Here is a 25,299-nt window from a genome sequence, read left to right on the forward strand (position 1 = left end):
GTTTTATAGATGAACACAGGTCATGGGGAATGGCAAACAAGGAAGCTTTGAAAAGTCTACCTTTAAGTTTACTACTTCCCTGCTCAAAAGATATCTAGTACCATTAATCATGTCTCAAAGATGCCTAAGGACCTACTAAAAATGGGAATCACTGTAGGGGCACTGAAAAAACACAGAACAATAAATTGTCATGCATATCACACCATCCAAACAAATAACACTGACACAGTATGTTGAGAGGTGTTATAATATATAAACAAACCACCCAAAAGGTTGCAATTGAGTCTTTATGAACTGGACCACTGGACTGGGACAGGTTCCTGGTCACACCAGGTCACATGTACCTGCCCTTGGGGCCACATGACAGGTAGGACTCCATAGTTTATATAATAAATTTCAGGTCAAAATAGGAAAAAATTACTGCTAGGACTGTCCATGAAGATCAAAGTCATTGACACATTTGAATGGGGCCTTGGGAGACTACTCAGGAAGAAAACACAGTAACAGTGGAAGAGGGTATGACTTGAGACACCAAAAGGCTGCTGGTCATAAGCCCAAAGGAAGAGAAGCAATTCTTGGCTTGGTCTTTAACATTGCAGAGGACCCGTTCCTAACACTGACCGTGAAGTCAGGTTTAGATACCTGCAGGTTTAAATACCTGCAGAAACAACAACAACAAAAAGTCATTGAGGTCATCATTTCATACAGGAGCCCTACATAAAAATGAAGGGACTTTTTAAAAGGAAATTCAAAGGAATAGCCCAAAGGGTAAAGCACATGCAGATGAATACTTAAAACAAGCTATCAGAGGTTCACATAAAATGTAAACAAACTACTAGAAAAAAAAGACTTTAGAGACCCTCAAAAACTGGAATGTTTAAATAGCAAGGTACAAAATGTTTATAATGGCTAAAAGACATCCTTTAAAAGCTGAAGTCATGTCCAAATGAAGGAAAATAGGAAGTTATATAAATGTTGGCAGTAAAAATCCAATAAAGCAGGCCAGGTAAAGAAAAATAAAAAGATCTTGAGGAACAATTTGCTAAAAGCATAATGGCAAGCAGTAAATGCTTTTTAAAATCCAACAGGAGCAGTAAGCCTGCCAGAAAGACTGTAGGGCCAATAGACCATCAAAGTATAAAAGGAATGTTCAAAGAGATAAGGCTCTAGCAGGAAATGTAAATGAACTCTCCAAATCAAAATTTAATGTAGAGGAGCTCTAGGAGGTTCCCATGCCAGGACCCCTTTTTAGTAGGGAAACATGAGAGATCTCAAATTGAATTATTACTGGAAAATGTTTTTAAATAAATTAACAAAGTGAACAGTAGCAAAAAACAAAAAAGGACCAAATAGTGTTTGCCCAGAAGTCCTAAAGGAAATTATTGTGGTCATCACTTAAAATGGCATCCAAACTATGGGAATAGTAGATGTGGATTTTGGGTTTTTTTGTTTGTTTGTTTGTTTTGGGTTTGGATTGGTTTGGGATTTTTTTGCTTTTTATGATTCGGGAAAGGGGGACAAGACTAGGGAATGCAAGGGCACACCTCAAACTATAGATCAGTAAGTCCCAGTTCCATTCCAGACAAACCATTAAGACCTACATTAAAGAACAAAATTAGCAGATACATAGATAAACATAATGTACTGGGGAATAGTTGAGATGGTTTCTGAAAAGGGAAATCATAACTCACAGGAGGAACACTGAATATGTGAAAAAGTATGCCTTGGCACATAGCCTTTGATTTCCAAAAGGCTTTTAACAAGTTTCTGTGCTAAAAGATTCTGAAGTAACTCAGTCACCTTGGGATAACAAGGAAGGCCTTCAATAAATGAAGAGAGTGGTTAAAATAGAAGCAGAAAAATCTGGAATAAGTAGTGAGCTTTCTCAACATGGAGAGCCCCTAGAAATTCCCTCAGCAATTGGTATTAGGGTCTGTGCTCTTCAGCATATTCACAAGTGGCTCAATGTTTCCTGTGTTACTCAGGATAGCAAACACGAAATTCTGAGAAGAGGGTTTCACAATATGCAAAAAATTCACAATATGCAAAAAATTCACAATATGCAAAACCTATAAGGTATGTAAGGATGATGATACATATGAGAGTTTCTGAACAGGGAGTGACTATATAGTCTAGGATTCTTTATTCAGGAAAACCCACCATCAAGGAGAGTTAGAACAGAGTAGTGCGCAGACGAATAAAGAATTTTCCATTTCTCACAATATAGGATCAAAAGGACATGAAATTACATAAATCAGTGCGAAGATGAAAGCAAGCTAAAGGGCATACTTTTTGTACCACTCGAAATTGAGCTGTGGACCTCTGCCACAGGATGTTGTGGATGGTATAAGTCTAAACGGGGTCAAAAATTGGTCAAATTAATGGGAAGAGATTTTTCCAAAATAGTCTTCCTTATCTTTTTCCTTATCATTAAAGGTCATAAAAAGAATGATGGCCTCTAGCCTGTGTTTTTGCCTTCTTCCTCACCAGCCAGTAAACCATGCTTCATATCGTGATGGCTTCTTGCTCTGTCCAGAGCCTTGAGGTAAAACCACCTGCCCTTTTCTTTAAAGGAAAAAGAGATTTTGAAAGACTGAAAGACTTTAAAACTAGGTTTTGCTAGAACACAAAATACTAAATTAGAACAGGGCAATCATTTAATAGATTTCTGATGTGCTGGGTGCGATAGATAAATCTCCCACCTCCCTTCTCTGTCTTTGCAGGGAGGGTCCTTTTCTCTAGTCTTGCTTTTTAAAAAGTTTAGTGACTTTGGTGTCAAAAACATTCAGTGTTCCAGATGCACACAGCTGCTTCTGGGTCCCAAGGAAAATTTCCTTTTTGCCATCACTTCTACGAGATGGCTGGGAGTCACCTCCAAGCTTTAAGTAAGCACCCTGTTCCTCTCAGGACTGCCCCAGTCCCCTTTCCTCCCGCAGGCTTTCTGTCTGGGACTGCCAAAGCTGCTCCCAGCTCTCTCAGGAAAGGAGAGATCTCTCCCTCCCAGCAAAGATATATGCTGCACAAGTACGGCACGGCTGAAGTAAGGCGAATTGCTTTCCTCTGCACCTCTCCAACTGCTCTGAAACATAACATACTGTGCCATGCTGCACAAAATAAACAAAATGAACTGGCCTTCCAACCCATGGGAGGGCTCAAAGAAGTTCATTAACAGTTCACTGTTTATTTCTTTAGCAGCAAAGGCTTAAGGCAGTTAAGACTTTAAAACAGATATATTACTACAATAAGACAATGTGGAAAGTTATGTAACTGTTTAAGGTGGCATTTGAAGTCAGTAAAGTTCAGGTGCTGGAACAGGGAAGGTCGGCGCTCTGTGTAGCAAACATGTTTTAGAGGATTGCACTGAGGCTTCCTGGAGCTTAGAAAGAAACAAAACCCTCATTCAAGGACTGGATGTGAACACTCCCCTTCTCAAAGTTACACTTTGGATATTAAAAGAACTATATCATTTGATATACCACGATGGCTGACATAGACTATTGATATGGATTATGGACAACAGAAGACTGTCTCTCTTCCGTATCATTCCTTTACCAGTCACTTTGGCAAGGAAATAAGCGTGATGGACTGCCAAGTGTTTTAGTCAGCAGTCTGCTTTTGCTGCCATTATCATGACAAATTATACCAGGTAATCTTTGAAAAATCTTCACATTTTACTTTTTATAAGAGATGCTTATTATTCTTTTTTTCCTACCTTTTATAAATAGTAAATAAAACAATTTTCAAATTAACAGGATGCAGTATCTGTTGCAAATCTAATATGAAGATGGACAGAAACAGTTACACAATTCTGAGTTGGAAATGACATGGGACCCATAACATTGCCTAAAAAAAAGAAAAACTGAACGGTGTTTTAATATCGGCTCCATAAATCAACTTGTTAGAGCTCTGCTTCTTCTTCTCTCCCTTACCCTCTTCTCTCCTCACCCTAAAGCTTAATTATGATTGTTCCAGTCACACCATGTATGTTTTTCAACAAAAGCCCTCATTCTTGGGATCATAAAAACAAACAAACAAACAAAATAGAAAACAAAAGGAACCAATAAAAGCAAAGGTCAGGTACAATATAGTTTTAACATTTATGACAGCTACCCTGCCTAGTTAAGTTCACTCAAGACTCTGAATGTCAGGTTGGTATAGGGAAAATTCACTATGGCAACCTATGATCCATTTTGCACACTGAAGACCAAATTAATCGCTTGGTTTGGGAATAAACATTTAGCTCGGTATTCCTCCAAGCACTGTTATCGGTGAATATTTTAACAACATGGTTTCCTTCCCCCCAAAACAAACATTATGATTGGGCTCCTAATAATTTATCCTACAGTGATATGTGTATATTTTGAACATAATGCATTCCTCTAAAGTAATATTAAAATACTTAACTTGTTTGTTTTGTAATCATAACTACATCATAAACACTTTGGTCAAAGAATTACTTGCTTTTGGAGTGCTATGCTATCTATACAAAAAACTAATGTCTTCTTAGACATATTTAGGAATAAAGGCTATTGATACAAATAATCAAAAGTAAGCAGCTTTTATTCTGCTATTTTTGAGAATAGGTATTCATTTGTGATTCGCAGAGTATTAAAATGTAGACTTCACATATAGTTGGGTTTCCTTCCATTTACAAAAAGACATTAATATGCCGACAAACTGTAATACTTAAATTGCCTGAAAATGTCAGGGTCATAGCAACACCAGAAATTTAATTTAATACAATTCACTATTCAGAAACTATGCAGATATGTTTGACATATAGTAACCATGCTCTTTAAATGCCCTTTATACTTGACAAAAATGAGTACAGATACTTACCTGGTAGGAAAAGTTCACACATATATGCCAAACCATTTATTAACATCCTTTACTGACTAGCTCAAATTAGAGCTGATGTTAGGTAGAATTAAGCTAGAATTGAGTTCCTAGTGAAATGAGCTTGCATGCTGTCATTTCAGTACAGATTCATATATAATACAATAAGGTTTTGGCTTATGATCAGATAAATTTATTTAAAAAAATTATAATTAACTGAAAAGAAAACAAAGCATAGGACAATCTTTCCTCATTTGTCTCCACTCAAGATAAATTTCATATATCTTAAAAATTCTCACTATAGATATTACAGTGTATCAGCATACACTATTCAGTAATCTTTCACATCTTTGTGATTCCTGTGAAATATGCCTGATTTTGGAGTCTGATTTGTAGAACTCTCTGCAAAAGACTGAAACTTTTCAAATTGCAATATTTTAAACATAAACAAAATGGCCCAGGTACACATTTTGGAATACTTTAATAATGTTTTCATTTATGTTTACTAACAACATGAGGAACAGTTTGGAAATTAATGCATAACTGCAAGATAAAAATCAACCTTGAGATAACAGTTTCTCTACTTCAGTTCTGGTTCTTGCTAGTGATTAGAATCATATGAAATGGCCATAATGAATTCTGAAATTAAGCAGGTTCTACTCTTAACTCTGTATTCTCTTCAGATTGGCCAAACAGCAACAAATTTGACTAACCATCTCAGTTTTAACCTGCTTGAAACCTACTGCAACTGAACTTCAACTTCAATATCAGACAACATCAGAAAAACAAAAATAATCTCCTTTTTGAGAAAGCCTAAATTCCTTGAGGGTATGGTGGTGGTCGTTCCCCCCCGCAAAGAGGAATTTATTCTTTAAGAAATGTCATTTTACAACCCATGCTCCTGGGTTAGATATTGATTTAAATACAGCACAAAATAAAACCACACAGACTACCAAATCAGCACCAAGGCAAACAGAACATGTTTAATCCATCAGGACCTTATTCTGCCTTCGTATGCCATTTAGTGAGCAGTAAAGTTTGCCTGCATTCAAGGCAACATGCTATAGGTGGGATATATATTTTTTCCAGTCTCTTCAAGCCACCAAATTTTCAAGGATTTGTTAAAAAGCAACATTAGTCACACAGACATCACCTTCACCAAAAAATGTTAACACTTTTGTTCTTGCTCACTTAAACTTTTTAAACACCAATTAATAAAAATTAAACCTTGCGCATTTTAACTCCAGTAGTTCAAGCAAAATGGACAATGTTACTCTGGTTAATTTGTATAGCCACTAACTAGAGAGAAATGTGCCTTCCTTTGAGAAGTGTTGCTGAAGTAGACGGTGGTGGTAAAGTTGATGTATCTATGCCGTTGTTACTACACTTTCTAATATTTACTTTTTAAAATGCTTTTCCTACTCAGTTCCAGTTTTAATCCACATGCATTTTTATTGTTATATAATGTAGTATAAACCAATTTTTATTAGAGTTTAATGACCTTTCCAAATGTGTAGGAAAATGAAAAGTGGTATCGGTTCTGAAAACAAAAATAATAAAAGAAAATACTTAAAATATGGGAGAAGGAATATTGTTTCAGCTTCTGTACTAGTACTAGTACAGAAATGGGAAGGAAAAATGGGAAGGTATACTGGTAAAATTGCCTACATGCTGCCTTATACAAAATAAAGTGGATGAAACACAAAGGAACTGAAATCTCTCTTGCATCCTGATCAGTACTGGCCATGAAATGAAACACTGTATAAACCTATGCATAATATCAAAGTTTCATTTAATTGATATGTTAATATAATAATGATTTTACAGTGAAATTGTGATTCTGAGCCAAACATCCAAAAAATCATTTTAATTCAGTTATACTAACACAACTAAAAAGGGGCTAAGAAGTAAGTTAAATCAAGGTTATTTTTTTCATGTAGCTGCTTCTGCTGAAATTTTTAATTTTATTGCTACTATTCTGAATCTGTGTTTATCATATCTGCCATGGATATTGAACCCTATCACAAGACTTTCATGAAACAAGAATGGTAAAGCATAATAAAATAGACAGAAGAGGGGGAAAAAATCCCCAAACTGTTTAGGGTGGTACAGGTTTACATTTCTGCTCCTCATTTCTCAGTTGTTCTAGCAACCCAAATCAGGGGTTGCAAAACTTGCTACCCTGGTAGTTCTCCCACTATAGGAAATTAACAAGTCGGGAGTTCTTCCGCTCTCCTGTGCTGTAGGGCAAGGAACCGAGACTGTGCCCTCACATTGGATCTGTGAGTGGACCAATATTGGCAAACCACCTTCTGGATTGCTGTGCTTTACAGCGGGAACCAGACTGGTCATCTGCCTGGTCCCAGACTCTGGTGCAGCCAGCTCACCAGGTAACAGAAATTCACACTCCTCTTGCATCATTTCCTCATCTAAATTGACTGGCAGTGTAAAGCTTGAGCTAAGTGTTTCACTGTCAATTTCCCATGATTCTGCCAGCTTGTTCTGGCTGAGAATGCTTCATTAAGCCACAAAGGATTAATTAAAATCAGTAAGTCTGAAAGATTCAAGGGTATTGATAAATTCCCATTCCATTTTTATGAAAGTTTGTCCTTGGCCAAGATCCTTATCTTTTAAACTTGCTCTTGCCTTGCAGTAAAGCAAGTGCAATGTTGCAGTTCAGAAGTGATATGAAGACTCTGAAGTAAAGAAGGACCTCCCTAAGTTTTATGGCTAGCAATGTCTGGCCTTTCTGCAAACAATTTCAATGTTTATGCTTCTAAGCATAATGCATGATTTACTTACCGTGTTTGCTATTGCAATTCTTAGTTAAGTTCAACTACTGTAATTTATCTTTTTTAATTCTCTCTTGTTAATGTGGTACAATACCTTGCCCACGAACAAGCTAGAAAATATATTGGCCTGAGATGACTAAAACATGCAGAATGAAATTTGAAAAAGACTTATATTTCTTACCTAGTACAGACTCTATCAACTAACTGTGGAAATCCACTCATCTCCCTGCACTTCCCCTTTTCAGAGTGATGCTGAAGTTAAACATACTGAACACTGTGCTATGCCGATATAATACAGTATTACAGCACATTAGAGGAAAGGTGTTTGGAGTCATCACCCTGAACCGGTTTTTAGTCCAAGCCAGTTAACTTCTGTAGTTCTGGTTCTTGTCCAATCAATAACCAATAGCTCAGACCTACAAACATTTGACCCAAGAGATGTTTGTATTAAGTATACGTGTTTATGTACTGATGGATTTGATGATACCCATGGGTCAGTTTCAACTCAGGATATTCTATGATATCTAAAACAAGATTCAGTGTGAAACCCTTCTTACTGAATCTTAAATGTTGAGTTACAAAAAAAGGAGGGGTTGAAGCAAGGATTTGTACATCTTCTGTCTGAACTAAAAGAGATAACGCCTTATCTAAAACAGAGACATCTGCATATCAAATGAATTAATACTCATATGATGGTCAGACTATCCCCTGCGTAAGAAAGAAATACGTAAGTTTCAGGGAGAATGATTGTATTTATCTGGAACACCTGGAGGTCTTCAGAAGGAAAAAATGGCTATAAAAGCTAAAACGTTCCAACAAACAGGCTTTCCTTTAGTTAATGTAACCTGACGTATACAGTATTCAGAAGGGGTGCATTTTGTCAGAGTTCTAAGAAAGTCGAAGAACCTCAGCTGAAGAAGGGAGAGACAAGAAGAAATTTTTTTCATAAATTTTTATGATTTTGTGCTTTCTTTTATCATGCCTGTACATCTTTTATAAACATCTGCAACTGGATTGTTTTTGTATATTGTAAATACGTAATTTTATTTCTCTAGCTCAGCCTCTTTTAAGACAAGAGGGGTTTCAAGGTAACTAAATACTAGACACAGTATTCCTCACACAAGAGGTAAGGAATATATCAGATAGCACACTATGCCTTCAACAAATGCCCTCACTTCCCAAAAATGCTTCAGAGAATCCTAAGTCTAACAGTGTGGCATATATAAGCTATCAGGACCAGGTGAGAACTGCTATTATGGTGGTTTGCAGTGTTAGGAACATGGTAACAAAGAGCGCTGCCTGACACATACCAAGGTGTTTAGGAGCACACGTTCATTCCAAGGTCACCAAGATGTTAGTCACATGTATTTACGTAATCAGAGGTGCGTCTACAGTAGACAGATCACATAAAAATGTTAACCATGATGTGTGAAGAAGGTAATGAATCCATGTACTTCCAAACTGCATTTAAGTCTTACTATAGTAAGACAACACAAATTTCTGTGTTCCAAACCCAATGAACTCTACCAGTGAGTAAAAATTTAAAACCTTTATCAATTTTTGATGAAACAACTGACAGGTTGCTACCCACTGTTGTCTGCACTGTCCTTCAGCTAGATTTACTGCCCCTGTGGTAAATGTAACAGAACAGGAAAATAAATCTATAATTCAACATATTAGCATAGATTGAGATTAATGGCAGTTTAACTTGGAACAACTGAGAAGTGGACCCATGACCTGTTTTTTCTTCTCTCCTGAGGAAACAAAAACCTTTAGCAAAGGAGTGAGGTAAGCAGTTGGATTCAGTTACCTAATTATTTGTTTTAGCTTTTTTCCCCAGTTTAAGAATCATAGTCCTGAGAGACTTATGACAATATGTGTTTCCCCAGAGCTGTGAACTGTCTCTGTACTGCCTACTCATTGCCAGAGGAAGATGTTGGTTTATGTGGAACATCTCCTCTTGTTCTAGCACTCAATTCTATCTCCCCCCACCTTGACTCGCATACTATTCATATACTTGTCAAAAGACACACCTAGTCCTGAGATTCTCATACATGCTCTGACTTTCATACTCTTAGAGTCCTTGTCTACAGCATTTACAAATTTTATTTGGAATTGATACTCCCTAGGAAAGCCAGAGTAGAAAAAAACATCAGATTCACATGAGCCCACATTATGCACTAGATGATCTAGAGGAGAAATCAAACAATATTCTAAAAACTGCAAGTATGAAGTAAGTTCTTCATTTTAAAAAAATTGAAAAAAGGATTAAAACAATTAAACATGCATGGCAGATTCCAAACTGTTTCCTTACTTGCTCCCATCACTCAGACCCTGGAACTGAGTTCCCTGTTCTCCCTCCCTAGCATTGCTTTAAGCCTCAATGCTGACATGTTCTATTCTTCCCAAGATGAAATCTTACCTCTTTTATTTTTACTCTCAACATACCTCAGGCTTTTATTCACGGCAAACACCACAGGGTCAGCCACTTTCCCTTTCTTGAGATTCTAATGCATTTGTATTCTTTCTCTAGCACATTCCTTGCAGTTGAAAAAAAACTTTCCATCACAAAATTTTCAAGGCTATTAGACTTTAGAATTATATATAAAGAAAGGCGTTCATGCAATATATATCTTACCAAGCTAACAGCATTTAGTTTCCTATTCAGTCTTCACAGAGATTACAAGTGTCATCAATAACAGTATAGAGATCTGGTACTCAGAGGGCTCTGAACCCTCCCTACCACTATTCTGCAGCCATTGAGGCTTCTACTGTCACAACAAAGTACATCTGACCATGAAAAATAATTTAGGTTTTTTCCCCCAACTTTCTCCTAGAAACAGAAATATTGGATGAGACTAAAGAACCGTCTTCACTAGGCACTGAACCTGTATCCTATATCTCCAGTAGCAACCAATACAGGATGCTAGAAAAGAGAACAATAACAGATCACATAGGCTGTGGTATTTCACAAAATCACAGCATGTTTGAGGTTTGAAGGGACCTCTGGAGGTCATCTTGTCCAACCCCCCTGCTGAAGCAGTGTCACCTAGAGCCAGTTGCTCAGGACCATGTCCAGATGGCTTTTGAATATCTCCACGGATGGAGACTCCACAACCAGTATGGGCAAGCTGTGCCAGTGCTCAGTCACCTTCACAGTGAAAAAGTGTTTCCCGATGTTCAGATGGCACCTCCTGTGTTTCAGTTTGTGCCCATTGCCTCTGGTCCTGTCACTGGACACCACTGAAAAGAGCCTGGCTCTGTCCTCTTTACACCCTCCCTTCAGAAATTTGTACACATTGATGAGATCCCCCCTGAGCCCTGTCTTCTCCAGGTCTCTCAGCCTGTCCTCACAGGAGGGATGCTCCAGTTCCTTAATCAACTTTGTGGCCCTTTGCTGGACTCTCTCCAGTATGGCCATGACTCTTATGCTGGGTAGCCCAGAACTGGACACAGTACTGCAGATGTGGCCTCACCAGGGCTGAGCATAGGGTAAGGATCACCTCCCTTGACATGCTGGCAGTACTCTTCCTAATGCAGCCCAGGATACCGTTAGCCTCCTTTGCTGCAAGGGCACATTGCTGGCTCACGTTCAACTTGGTGTCACCAGGACCTCCAGCTCCTTCTCTGCAAGAACTCTACAAACTCTTTCCTGTAAAAACTCTACAAATCACAGGGTGCCTGATGATCTCAGGCATTTCTTCAGCAGGGAATTTTTGCCATGTTAGCAGAAGACTTTTCACATGATAATTCAGCTATTAGAATTTCAGAAGCCAAAAGGAATAAACTTTCATATATAAATACATACATACATATACATGCACGTGTGCACACGCACACATACAGAGGTTTGCATTCACGCGCTCATTTATGCTGTTAACCAGGAATCTATTTTAACTAAATATATCTGATTCATTCAAATTCCTCTCCTCCAACCCCAGTAAAGGGTCCAAAAGTATTCTGATGTATGCAAGAAAGCTACTAGAGGATAGACAGCAGGTTTGCAGCATGGACCAACAGTTTTCACCATTTTCACAAACTGATTACAAGGCAAAATCAATAGCCTTGTTTTTCAGGTATTGAGTACACATGAGCTCACAAACGGCAAACAATATAGGATCATGTGAAAAGTCAGGATATTCCTACCATTTCAGGTTTACATTAACATTTCATGTTATAATTAACTTGTGTTAATTTTTAAATACATTCTATACATGTATTTGTTTTTAACTTTTTCCTCTCTTTTTCCATACTATTCTGCCTGTGCTGTGAACAATAGTCTGTAAAACAGCATTCTGTAACCTGGAATGAGAATCTGTATAATGAGACAGCGACACAATCAAAGAATGTTTTGTCTGTTTACTATTATATACAGAGAAAGCAGCTCTCAGTAGTTGTATATATAATTTTCAGAATTCAGTAAACACCAGCAGAGTAAAGTAGGTAGAAGCTAGGTAAGTAAATAAGAAGGAGGTTTAAACCACAGAAGAGAGTGACAGGCACTGACACAGTTACTTATCTTTACTCCTTTTTGCCTTCAAAAAGCATAGCATTAATACTAATAAAATAGGAAATTAATGATTTTATGCTAATGTTCCCTAAAGTTCCATTTTATTAATTTTTTCTTCCTTCTCTGTTCTTGCATTTCCAGATCTCATGTTATTTAGATGAAAGAGCACAAAATGAGTTGCACTTCCAATGGCTTAACGTATAACAGCTGCCAGTTCCTTTGTTACTTTCTTGCTTTTATGATGCACACCGAAAATCACAAATTGACAAACAATGTGATCACTATGTTCCTCTCTTAATACTGACTCTTTCTTTATATTACAACAGCTTAGTTGGCTTCTACCTTTAGAGCAGAGTGCACTTCCTGCTGCCTTGGCAAATGTGTTATTTGACTATTTTTCAGGCTCAGCTATTCACTGCATGCCCAATAGGTACATTCAGATATTTAGTTTAGAGTGAAGCCATTAAGCAAACAGCCCCGAAGGGCATATTTGCCAGGGATCAGGAATGGCCTCCATTTACTATAGTTTTCTATAAAAACTGCCTCTGCTACATTGCATGCAGTTGGGAAAAGAAATGAAACAACACAGTGAAATGTCAAAGCTGCCAAGATACACAAAGTCAATTTATTGTTACTGCAATAATGGAAACTTGTACATAGAAGATCAATGAGAATGGAAGATCCTGGGACTGAGAATGAATGTGGAGAGAGATCGCTAACATTATTAGAGAAGCAGGTTCTAGGGGAAATCACACAACTATGAGACTAACTTAGCACACATAACAAGAGACCAAATGCTTTTGATATTGATAGAGTCTCTAGTCTCTATTCCTCAGCAAAACATTTAGTGGGTTTTTTATTCATCAGATACACACTCAGCCTAAAAAAGATTATGTCGATACCTTATATTTTAGTTTGATAAATCTCAAGGACACTATAGAAACACTAGTTACCCAAATTAACTCTGGAAGGACCAAACAGGAATCACCATAATTTAAACAGAGCCTAGACAAACAAAACTACATCTTCAATGAAGATTTTCTCTTTTGGAAGGAAAAAGCACAAAAGTAAAGGAATCAGTTAAAGAACTGAAAACATCAAAGATGGGAGGTGTGACATTTCCTTAATTAAAGTGGCAGAAATATCTGGCAATCACCAGCTGGAAGAGGGTACTGGGAATAATGAAGAACACACACAAAGAAGCAGCAGAGAGTGATATGTGTTGGAAGTAGAAAGCATAAAGATGAAATAAAACTTGCCAAAACTCAAACTGAGTTGGACCTTACGCAAAATTTAAACACATTGAGGAAAGAAGAGCGACTGACTACAAGTGAGGAGAGGGAACCAGATATAAATACTGCAGCTCTCACTAAAACCCTTCGTCTTACTAACACTGGAGAAGCACTTCTAGGGTTCTCTTAGACTGTCTTGTATTGGCATGCTGCTGTAATAGGCTGCACATTATATTTGCATCTATTTTAAGTTAGTATTATGTTCCCTTAAGAATAACAGTTAGCCCCGTAGAAAGGGAAAATATAATTTATTTCCATAAGGAGCCACAGAGTGGGCTCTGGTTAAAAAAAAAGTTCCAGAGAACAACCCAGCTGGCAGGCAGTAGGCATAGCAGGGAAGTAGCAGACTGCAGCTTAAGCAGAGAAACTGAAACTACTGTTAGGAGAACACAGCAGAGAACCCGGGCTCAGAGGTCATGGGAGAGGAAAATAGGATCAAAGAAGATGCAAATTCACTAAACTTCAGAAAGGCAGTGAGAGACTAAAAACCCACTTACAAGATCATGGTGGGGGAGGATTGCATCTAGCCATTTTTCTCCTATTTTGTCTGACATCATGTTAAACTTTTATTATAAAGAGGTTAAATGTTCTAGTTTTCATTCTACTCAAACCTGGAATGTCTCTTATTTTGAAGACTTTTGGTCTTCTTTGGTTAAAGAAAACCATGCAGAATATCATGCCCGGGTAGCTTCCTGTAATTTGGGTCAGATCAGGAACCTATTAACTATGAGGGTATTTATACAGCCCTGTATTAGGATTCCACAAGGAAACCCCATATGTCAACATTCCCTTCACTGAAAGATTAGGGAAAGTATATAACCTCATATGACTATTTTCTTGCTGCAGTACCTTTCAGTATAGTTTTCTGCAATTTATAAACCAGATACTTCTACTACCAGATACTTCAAGATAAGACATCACTTCAAGATACTTCAAGATAAGATATCACACCAATTCCCAAAGAATTATTAATGTTCTTTTAATTTCAGAAATGCTGATGTTTATTGAGTATTGCCAGGCTGAAACATATCATATCTAGATAGTAAAGAGAACTTAGTGGCTGTCCTAGTATTTCTTTATAAAGACATTTTTAGTTCCTTGTGAAAGAAGGAGCCAGCTAGTCAAGCAGGTCTCTCACCTCTGGACACACCTTTAACACTGAAAAGATCATTACATATAAACCTACAAATCAACAATCACACCTAACAGAAGTATAAGAGAGAATACTGTGGGTTCTCGTGTGAGCATGTGACAGAAGTTAGCCACAGAGGTCCCTCTGGGGTGACAGTGAGGTTGAGGGAATGGGGTGGGTTGACCCCAGCTGGCAGGTAAGCCTCCCTGCAGTCGCTCGCTCACTCCCCCCCAGCAGTATGGTGGAGAGAAGAAGGGCAAAAGCGAGCAAACTCGTGGGTTGACATAAAGTCAGTTTAACAAGTGAAGGAAAAATAAGCAGGAAAAAAACAAGTGATGCAAAAGCAATTACTCACCACCAGCAGACTGGTGCCCAGCCAGTCCCTGAGCAATGGCTACTATGGAAAAACTTCCTCCCCAGTTTTATTGCCAAGCATGATGTTATATGGTATAGGATGTCCCTTTGGTCAGTTGGGATCAGCTGTCCCAGCTGTGTCACCTCCCAGCCTCTTGCCCACCCCCAGCCAATTTGCTGAGGGGTAGGACTGAGAAACAGAGAAGCTTACACTGTGTAAGCACTGCTCAGCAACAGCCACAACATCCCTGTGTTGGCAACACTGCTTTGGTCACCAGTCTAAAACACAGCACTGTATAGGCTGCTATGAAGAAAATTAGCTCCATCCCAACCAGACCCAGTACAGGGAATCAACACGAATCCAGAATTTCTCAGATGCGTGACAAGAGTAGTTGATGTAAGGCTTACTGTGAGTCAGTGTGTGGAAATACGAACAACTGCCGCTAAAGATGTTAACAAAATGCAAAGCGATACAAACATTAGTTTAGTGATAATGGTGACAGAGGTGAGAAATAAACCCCAAAAATTTATGTTCCAGAATACTGTAAAAACACAACTACGAGAGCAAAGATTTTTTTACTATTATCAATTCAGGTGGCTCTATATGGTTATAGAATAATAAATAAACTACCTTAATATACTTTCTAACCACATGTGTGCTTTTGGTTACTAAATTGGTATTTATCAGAAATGGCAACAATTTGCTCCACTTGCCATCCAAAGCACACAAGTATAATCAGTAAAAGTCATTTTCAATGGGATTTTGTGGGATTTAGCAGCAAATTGTCTTCTTTTTTCCTGAAGAAAAACTCATGGATTTGCATTTTAATAGGATGGAGGTGTATGCCCAGAACTTCATGTTCATGGCATAAACCTCTCTGCTGTTGGAAAAAATTGGAGAAAAATCACATATATATAATATAGGAACAGATGAATATTGGTTTTGTCTATTAAAATGTGATACGAAGTTTGCATAACATGCTTTTTCTCATTTAGCTTGAGTTTTGTGGTTAGATTGCTATGACTTATGCCTAGACATTTACTGTTATCAAAAACAAGTTAACAGATGAGTAAATTGATAGCTAAAGGAGATCAACTCTTGATTTTAGTTGTGTGGTAAGGGGAATGCATAAAGAAACACAAGGTAATATTTATGCATTCTCAACACCTGCAGAAAGAACCAGTCTGCAAGAGATGAACCTACAGTTCCTGAACACACAAAGAAAGAGAGGGCAACTAATCTAGGGAACTGCTGATTGATAGGGCCATTTGGGTAATAATTATTGCATTAGTTGCCTGACTGGTACACATACATTCTGTGAAATATATTTCCACCTTGTCAAATGGGCTGTAGTCTGGTTTCTCCTGAAGCTGAAAGGGTCCTACCTAAACTACATGGAAGTAATTGCTGTTGCACAGTTCCCTTTTCGTTTTACACCATCAGGCTCTATCACCACAGGAACTACAAAGGAAAATTACAGTCCACTAACTGATATCTGCTGCTATGCATGGTCAACACATCCCCTTTTCTGAGGGGTAAACCTTAGCTCTTCTCTGTTCTACTTCATTGTTTATAGGGAGAGTGTAGTGTCCACCATTCAAGTCTCTTAGATATAATTCTGCCTTGAAAAAGATTTTGAAAGGGAGGGGTAACCCAGAGTGAGGAGCCATACAAATGTAGTTGTGGACTGCGTGTGAATTTTCTGTGTGAAACCTTTTTATTTTTCAGGAAAGTGTGCCCATATACATTTTCAGTCCAAGTAGATAGTCTGCCATCAAGCTTCTTACAGAAGATCCCAGAGTACACTTATGCAATGAATGATTACAGCCTATCCTCCCAAGCTTCGGCAGGCTGCTTGGGAACAGTATAATGTTCAGTCAGTGTTTGGAAGGAACTCAAAGTGATCAGATGACAGATGTCTGGGATGCAAGCACTGAAGAGCACTGCTGCATTAAGTCACTTCACCATAGCTTCTTTAAGCTTTTAGCTTTGCTGGAAGGGACTGATACCAAACACATCCTCTAAGGGCTCATGAAAGTTATCTGCTAGCTGCTCAAGCCTTACTTCTCACTTATCATCAACCAGACGTGCTGAAATTTTCCAAAAAGGATCTCAAAGAGTCACACAGAGGAATTACTGAAATGTCATCTTCACAGATGATGCCATCTGTTGAGCTCCATTGCTTCCAGACAAAGGAAATTATTTCTTTTTGTTGTTTGTATGACATGTGGTGGCAAACCTACACTTACAGTTCTCAAAGGTCTATACATTATGAATTGCATCAACTTCCAAGATGTCAGTGTGAAGGCATAGCTCCATCAAACACCACAAATCCTGTGCAGCAGACTGCGTGAACGTGCTCTCCATCCCATAATGCTGTGTGCTGCCACTTTCAAGATAACAATCACTTTTCAAAAAGCAGCTTCCAGACTGGACCATGAACAATAGGCAAAGGTGAAGTACCTGACAAGGTATCAGAGAAGGTGTTATGCACATACACACTGCCACACTTCCAGGTAAGTCAGACAATCTGGGAACATAGAAAGCTATTGGATAAAAAAGGGCTGAATATGCTCAGCAGAAGATAAGTCATCCCAATGTCTGTAACTGCCCTGAATTTTGCACACTGAATAGGAAGAAGAGACAAATGGTTAATGTTACTAAGAGAAGCAGAGTTGTCAAAGAATGAAAACATCACACAGACACTGAAAATTTTCTCCCAGGACAATGCTCACATCAGCCCACACATCAACATAAGGTGTCAAGGAGATGTCTTGCCAACAAAAATGGGCTGTAGCTGTTGCCAGGATCCTGTTGAATATGCAGGAGCTGTGGACTAATTAAGTGGCAACATCAACCACAGACTGAAGATCTTAACAGCAGGTCAGCCTGGCAGCTATGGGAAAATAAGTGCCCTCACAGTTGAAAGACAAAAAGCGATCTTGCAGCTATGCCAATGTGTTCAAAGAGAAATGATCTTGAACTTGCAAATTCATAAAAGCAACATACTTCAAGTATGCAAGTTCAAAACAGTGTCATCCCTTCAAAATGTTCTTCAAAATAAGGAAATAATCCCTACAGAACGAGAATCATGTCTTTGCACATCATCAAATCATATCTTTGCATATCACCAAAACAGCATCTTTCTTCTGAAAAAATTAGTGCCTCTTTGTATAGGGTACAGGTGTCAAGGTTTTGGCACTGGGGAGGCTGCAGAGGTGACCTCTGTGAGGAGAGGCCGGGGCTGCCCCGTGCCGGACACAGCCAGTTCCAGCCAGCTCCAATCGACCCACTGCAGGGCATGGCTGAGCCCAGCAGCTGAGATGGTGGCACCTCTGGGAAAACACCATAAAGGCAGAGAAGGCATGGAGGAAAAAAGAGAGAGAGAGAAACAAGTGTGAACATCAAGGTCAATATCTGCTCCATGGTGCCAGAGCAGATATTCCCCTGCAGCCCATGGAGAGGACCATGCCAGAGCAGGTGGATGTTTCCTGAAAGAACTGTGGCCCATGGAGAAGACCCAGGCAGGAGCAGGGGAAAAGCGTGAGGAGGAAGGAGCAGCAGAGAGGGGCTGTTATGGACTGACCACAACCCTCCTTTCCCTCTGTGCCACTTGGGGTTGGGGTGGAAGGAGTTGGGAATGAAGTTGAGCTTGGGAAGAAGCAGTGGGGGTGAGGAGGAAGGTATTGTTTTAATTTTGTCTTTGTTTCTCACTATCCAAATCTATTTTAATTGGCAATAAATTAAATTAATTTTTCCCAAGTCAAGTCCATTTTGGCCACGATGTTAATTGGTGAGCGATCTCCCTGTCTTTATCTCAATCCAGGAGCTTTTTAATCTTATTTTCTCCACCCGTCAAGTTGAGGAGGAGGAGCGGGTGAGTGGCTGGGTGGGCATCTGGCACTTAGCCAATGTTAACTGACCACACTCCTGAAAACAGGCAGAGGCTTAGAAGGTAGCAGGATGGTGAAGTTAATCAAATGACCATTTGTATCTAAGGTCAAGCACTGAATATAAGAGGACCTTAAGATGGTAGAGGATATTGTAGTTGCATGCAGTAAAAGGTAAAAAGGAGAAAAACAGTATTAAGTCTTCCAACACATACTTAAGGCTGCTGATATGTAAGAATGAGCTGGTGGGGATAATGCAGACAATCCATGATGGATAAAGAGCTATCATCCATGAGGTTGGTTAAATGACTGTTGAGGTTGACCTTGAGGAGCACCTTGGGGAAAGAGGTAGAAAGAAACTGTCTCATTCTTCCTGTAAGTCATTAGAAAGATTGTGAGAGAATACAGGATGACATAGCTTTAAAGGAGTGAAGGACTTAAATCAGTTCTCTCCTGTAGATTCCTCCATTTCCTCCAGGAGCCCTGTACAAAAATAGAAGTACAAAGGGTACCAGCATGAGGAGGTACCTGATAGATCATGAACAGTTTTCAGCACTATGGAATAATTGGTGGCAGTGGCTGAAAAGTCCTCAAAGGTACCATTCAAGACAGATTCTGCAGTTTCAGATATTTTATTGATGCGTTCTTACTGGTGAACAAAGCCCAAACAGTTCACTAGTGAAATCTGAGGGATATAGGAGAATAAGTCTTTTCTTCTAGCAGTCAGTCTCTTAACATCCCTCTTCCCTGTGACACACATGCCTCTATATTCCTCTGATGCAGCCATGGAAGTAAAGGAAAAGGACAGCAGAATACATATAGGTACTCAGTATTCCTAGGGGATTAGCAGTTGTAGTTCATTCATTTTACAGACGACAGTAAGAGGATAACAGTTGCCAAATTGCCTGGTCAGGCTCCAGCAAGGCCTCACTGATGGAAAATAATCTTGCATGGGCTAATATAGAAGAAAATTTCCATTACACTGTGTCTGCCCTAACTCTTTGAATGCTGGATAGAAGTTTCCAGGATCAAACAGTACATTGGATTAGCAGAAGAAGGCAAGCTGAGCCTGAAAACCTTCAAAGCCCAATAACAACACATCTCAAGGCATGCATGCCAGTGAGATGACAGGTGTATCTGTCTCCTCACTGACCACATTGCCATACTATGACAATGCACAGAAGACACCCTGAAGGGAAGTTCCAACTTGTGGCTCCAGAGCAAAAGACTCAATAGAGTGAATTACCAAGGAGAGGTGTAAAAGCAGGGTTTGGATATGTGCTTTGGCATTGACCCCCAGTATCAGTATCAGCACTCTCTTTGGTGGTTAGAGCGGATATGGATCACAGAATCACAGAACTGCTTATGTTTGAAGGGACCTCTGGAGACCTTTAAACTAGGAATGACAGGCAAAGGAGAGAGTTACCAGCAGCCCTGTGAGGGATTGATGAGCGAAGCCCTGTGCGGGTTGACAAGCAAAGGGCCTGGGGTGATGTGACAGGAAGGAATCACAACATCAAAAGAACAGTCCCAGCTCTTTCAGCCTTTCCTTATATGAGATGCTCCAGTCCCTTAATCATCTTTGTGGCCCTGTGCTGGAGATGCTCCAGTAATTCCATATCTTTCTTGTACTGGGGAGGTCCAGAACTGGTCACATAAATTCAGATGCATCCTCACCAGTACCGTACCGAGTAGAGAGGATGAATCCCCTCCCTTGACCTGCTGGAAATGCTCTTCCTAATTCAGCTGCAGGATACTGTTGGCCTTCCTTTGCTGTGAGGGTGCATTGCTGGCTGATGGTTAGCTTGCTGTCCACCAGAACTCCAAGGTCCTCCTTTGCCAAGCTGTTCTCCAGCCAGTTGGCCCCACCATGTACTTCTGCATGGGGTTATTCCTCCTCAGGTGCAGGACTTTTTAATTCCCCTTGCTGAACTTCATGAGGTTCCTGTCAGCCCATATCTCCAGTCTGTTGAGGTCCCTCTGGACGGCAGCACGACCCCTTGGAGAATTAGCCACTCCTCCCAGTTTTGTATGATCTGCGAACTTTCTGAGGGTGCACTCTGTTCCATCATGAAGGTCACTAATGAAGATGCTGAACAGTATTTGACCCACTATTGAACAAGTGAATGCCCACAATGGTCCTGTCTTGCCAGATAAGACTTGAATCACTGGTGTCAGTGCAAAAAAAATATGCGTCTCAGGAAACGGGGTACAAATGCATAGCTGCCACAAAGGTGAAAGGGAGTCAAAGCTGAGTTCCTAAAATCCAAAAGGCAAAGACAACTTCAGAGCAAGAAATACCAAGTAGAAGAGCATTTCAGCTCAGTACAGTGTGAAATGATTGCAGATATTCTTGTATTTTACATGTTGACTAAGAGGAGAGAAAGAGCTTGAGCAGATCCTCTAGAGGTACTGCAATAGAAAAACCTTCTGGTGTCACACAGGAATACACAACATGTACTTTCTTTCAAATATATATGTATTTTTGCAGTGGTATATTGTGCTGGTTCCAGCTGAGATAATTTTCTTCATAGTAGCTAGTATGGGGCTATGTTTTTGGATTTGTGCTGAAAACAATGTTGATAATACAGGGATGTTTTAGTTATTGCTGAGCAGTGCTTACACACAGTCAAGGCCGTTTCTGCTTCCCACACCACTCCACCAGTGAGTAGGCTGGGGGTGCACAAGAAGTTGGGAGGGGACACGGCTGGGACAGCTGACCCCAACTGACCAAAGGGACATTCCATACCATAGGGTGTCATGCTCAGCATATAAAGCTGCGGGAAGAAGAAGGAAGGAAGGAAGGGGGGGATGTTTGGAGTGATGCCATTTGTCTTCCCAAGTAACCATTATGCGTGCTGGAGCCCTGCTTTCCTGGAGATGGCTGAACACCTGCCTGCACATGAGAAGCAGTGAACGAATTACTTCTTTTGCTTTGCTTGCGTGCATGGCTTTTGCTTTCCCTATTAAACTGTCTTTATCTCTACCCACGAGGTTTCTGACTTTTAGTCTTCTGATTCTCTCCCCCATCCCACCGGGGAGGGGGGGGGGGGAATCAGCGAGTGGCTGTGTGGTGCTTAGTTGCTGGCTGGGGTTAAACCACAACATATATCAATTCATCTAAGTGCGCCCACCAGTTGCCTTTAGAAATTGAATGATATCATACTATTTTCCTTTTAATTTGTCTTTTATTTCCTGAACCCTTACTTCCCTCTATAGGAAATATTAGTCAAAAAAGGAAAATGTTTCTTTCATACTAAACAGAAATCTGAACTCAAATCTCTTATTAAATTCTCCAAATACAGAGCTTGTTTACATCCCCTTTCCCCATATGTTTTTTTAAAAATTATCTCAAGAGAACAAGACAGAGAAATTTTTAGTTATGCCTTTGTATCAGCCTTTTAATTTACTGAGGATGCTATCTGGTTAGCTTCAAGCATTTAGAACACACAAATCTGAGTTCAGGCACTGTAAGTATGAAACAATTAAAATACTTTTGAGAAAAACACTTCCATAAAGTCAAATTCTGAGGGGACTTCAGTGAGACAGTGGCAATCATCATCATTCAGGGTTAGCAGGAGACTTTGATAGGTTTTTTCTTTTCCTTTTCTCCCCATACTCCTTTACTTTCTGACTCAGAAGCTTCAGCAGTTTGATTTCCCCATGCACAAACAGAGAAGTCTGGTTATTTCTAACTGCATAAAAGAGCTTCTAGAGAACTTGGTTAAAGCCATGCATGTCAAGACTCTCATATAAATAAGAAACAGGAATAATCTATTTGGCTCAGCATCCTGATTCTGCCCAGAGTTTTGGAGTGCAAACCCATTGTTTTTAATGTTCTGATTCAGTGTGGCTGCTCCTAGCCAAGGCCTGCTGCACACATGGCCCAGGGCCATGCACTTCTTGAAGTTCATTGGCTTCTTATCTGCAAGAATATAGTGTAACTATAATATCACTGGTTCGGGTGATCTGTAGCTCTGTATAAGTATAATGAACTTGGCATTCTAGCATTATCTAATGAGACTGAATTACATTTTTAATCTTGCTTATAGTAATCAGTTTATATTGTGTACTGCTGACATATTATATATGTGGAATGCAAATGCATTTGTTCTTGTAGAGTTGTTGATATTAATGAGATTTTTGCACTTCTGTGAAGCATAGCCATCTGAAAATGTATGGCTGTGCTTTATATTTAACCTTATGTGTCTCCTTTAATTTGATGCAGAAGTTGATCACTGAGAAAAGATCTTGATCCCTCACCAGCAAAACTTTCTGGTCTGTGTATTTAACACAATGAAGGATATTTTTTGCTTTCTGATTTGAGATTATTTTGTTATGGTTTTGGTAGATTTTATGGAAAATGTTAATAACAATATACTATCAATACAATATATTAACATTATATTACTATTAGTATCAAAAGTTAATCTAAAATTGGTATTTACATTACTATTTACATAATACAATAATTTGCATTACTATAATAAATACGTGCATATATACATATATATATATATATATACACATATGAAATTCTAACTTCTCTAAAACAACTCTAATGAAATTAAAAAAACAAGCAGTAAAAATATTACCGAATATAGCTGGAGAAAAGGCAGAAAAAAGGTGACTGCTTCTAATATACATGTTCACAATCAATAATAAGTCTGATATTATAAATGTCAAAAATACTTCTCTCAACTATCTTCCTAATAAAATATGAAGTGCAATCTGTAACCAGCAAAATCACCCAAATTAATATGAACACTTCAATATAGAGTTATCAAGAAGTATTCAGGAAATAGTACTAGTAACTGAATAAAAAGAATTGAGGGGTCTTTATACTTACATTTATGTCTTCCATTCTGCATTTTCAATATTATAAATTCGGAATTTATTAGACATACTAGAAAGATTTATTGCACATTTTGATTAATATAGTCTAGGTTTAGAGTTTACTATAACTAGCAGAATCCAAAACTTCTGCAGTCTGTATGAGATAGGATTTGATTTTTTTTTTAGCTTTAAGGATCGCACCATACTAATACTGATCTTCAGCAAGAATTCAAACTTGTTTCAAGCAGATAAATCAATACCAAATACTCCAAAACACTTACATGGGCATATTCAGATATTAAAAAGTATTAACAAATCAATAATATGCCTATAAATATACTGATTAATCTAATTTAAAAAAATAAAAATAGAATGTGGCGCTATTCACTACAATGCTCTCTGTGCATACCTCTTTAAGTTTGTATCTCAAATACTGCAATGTCGAAGGTCATCATCTGCAGACTTTACAACACAGATTGATTTGAAAGGAAGAACACAAGCAACTAATACAGTACTACAGGAACATTTTAGCAGTATCACTTCTCTGTATTGTTTAGCCTTGAAGACCTAGCAAGATCACACCCTTAGATGGTAAGGGCTACTGGCACACTAGTAACAAAGAATCTCCACAGGGAAGCATTGTATATATCCAGAACTTGCAGCAAAATATCTTAAGTCTCATATATATTTGTGGATCAATGGGATTAGGCAAGACAGTATATTATACAGCAGCCATAATTACAGAATATCACAATTACATTAAAACTGACTTACCAATCTAATTCCATTACATTTCTCTCTTTACCTGGAAAATCTTTTTTAAAAAATCAAAAATTCACATTCAAAATATACATGATACAACGGAGCTAGGTAAATATGTTACAAAAAAAAAAGTAATATGAACCATTTGTGTGCTTTTAAATACCACTAAACCATTATTTCTTTTCAAAAGACAAGTAACTGCCTCTGGAAAAATACCTGAATTATAAAAAGAAAAAGAAGTGGTCAGACAATAATAATATGTTAAATATCTTTATGGTAGAAAAATAAACACTGGGATATTATGATGCAAGAGTAAAAATCAGGTAAGGCGTAGGCTGCACCAGAAAAAAGGCAATATAAAGAAAGCAGTCAAATAAATATATACAAACTAGCACAAATCCTTTTGCACTGAAATTTCATGCAGAAAGAAAAATACGGTATTAGAGCTATATTATATATCACCTAACCAAGATGATGATAGTGCCTGTTAAATACTACAGCAGGTTAGAAAGGGTAAGGTGGAAAACACAGTAATAGGAGAGTCTAATTAATCCCAAGCAGTCTGGTAAGAAACCACGACAAGATATGATGCAGGGACTACATTTTTAGATGCTGTAAATAATGGTTTCTTGGAACCATTAGAGAAACCACAAGAGAAATAACTCTTGATTTTGCATTAAGACAAGCATAGGATCTGTTTCAATACATAACCGTCAAGAAAAACATTTTAAAACACTGACTATAATGTACTCTATTTCAGTGTTCTTCTACTTCAGTGTTCTTCTGGGAGCAAAACACACTTTAAAATCCACCAAAAATAGTTTAACTGCAACAGGAAGAGGTTAGTTAGGATAAAAATAAAAGGAAAAACTAATGGGTAAAATGCAGGTTACA

At 38.5% G+C, this 25,299-nt stretch overlaps 1 protein-coding gene across 1 annotated transcript in view; it reads right to left on the reverse strand.

Moving 5' to 3' along the window:
• EYS (eyes shut homolog) overlaps nt 1-25,299 on the reverse strand; it is a 951,425-nt gene that overhangs the window by 261,820 nt on the left and 664,306 nt on the right. The window lies entirely within an intron of this gene.

The sequence above is a fragment of the Mycteria americana genome, chromosome 3, assembly GCF_035582795.1.
Source record: "Mycteria americana isolate JAX WOST 10 ecotype Jacksonville Zoo and Gardens chromosome 3, USCA_MyAme_1.0, whole genome shotgun sequence".
Classification (NCBI taxonomy): Eukaryota; Metazoa; Chordata; class Aves; order Ciconiiformes; family Ciconiidae; genus Mycteria; species Mycteria americana.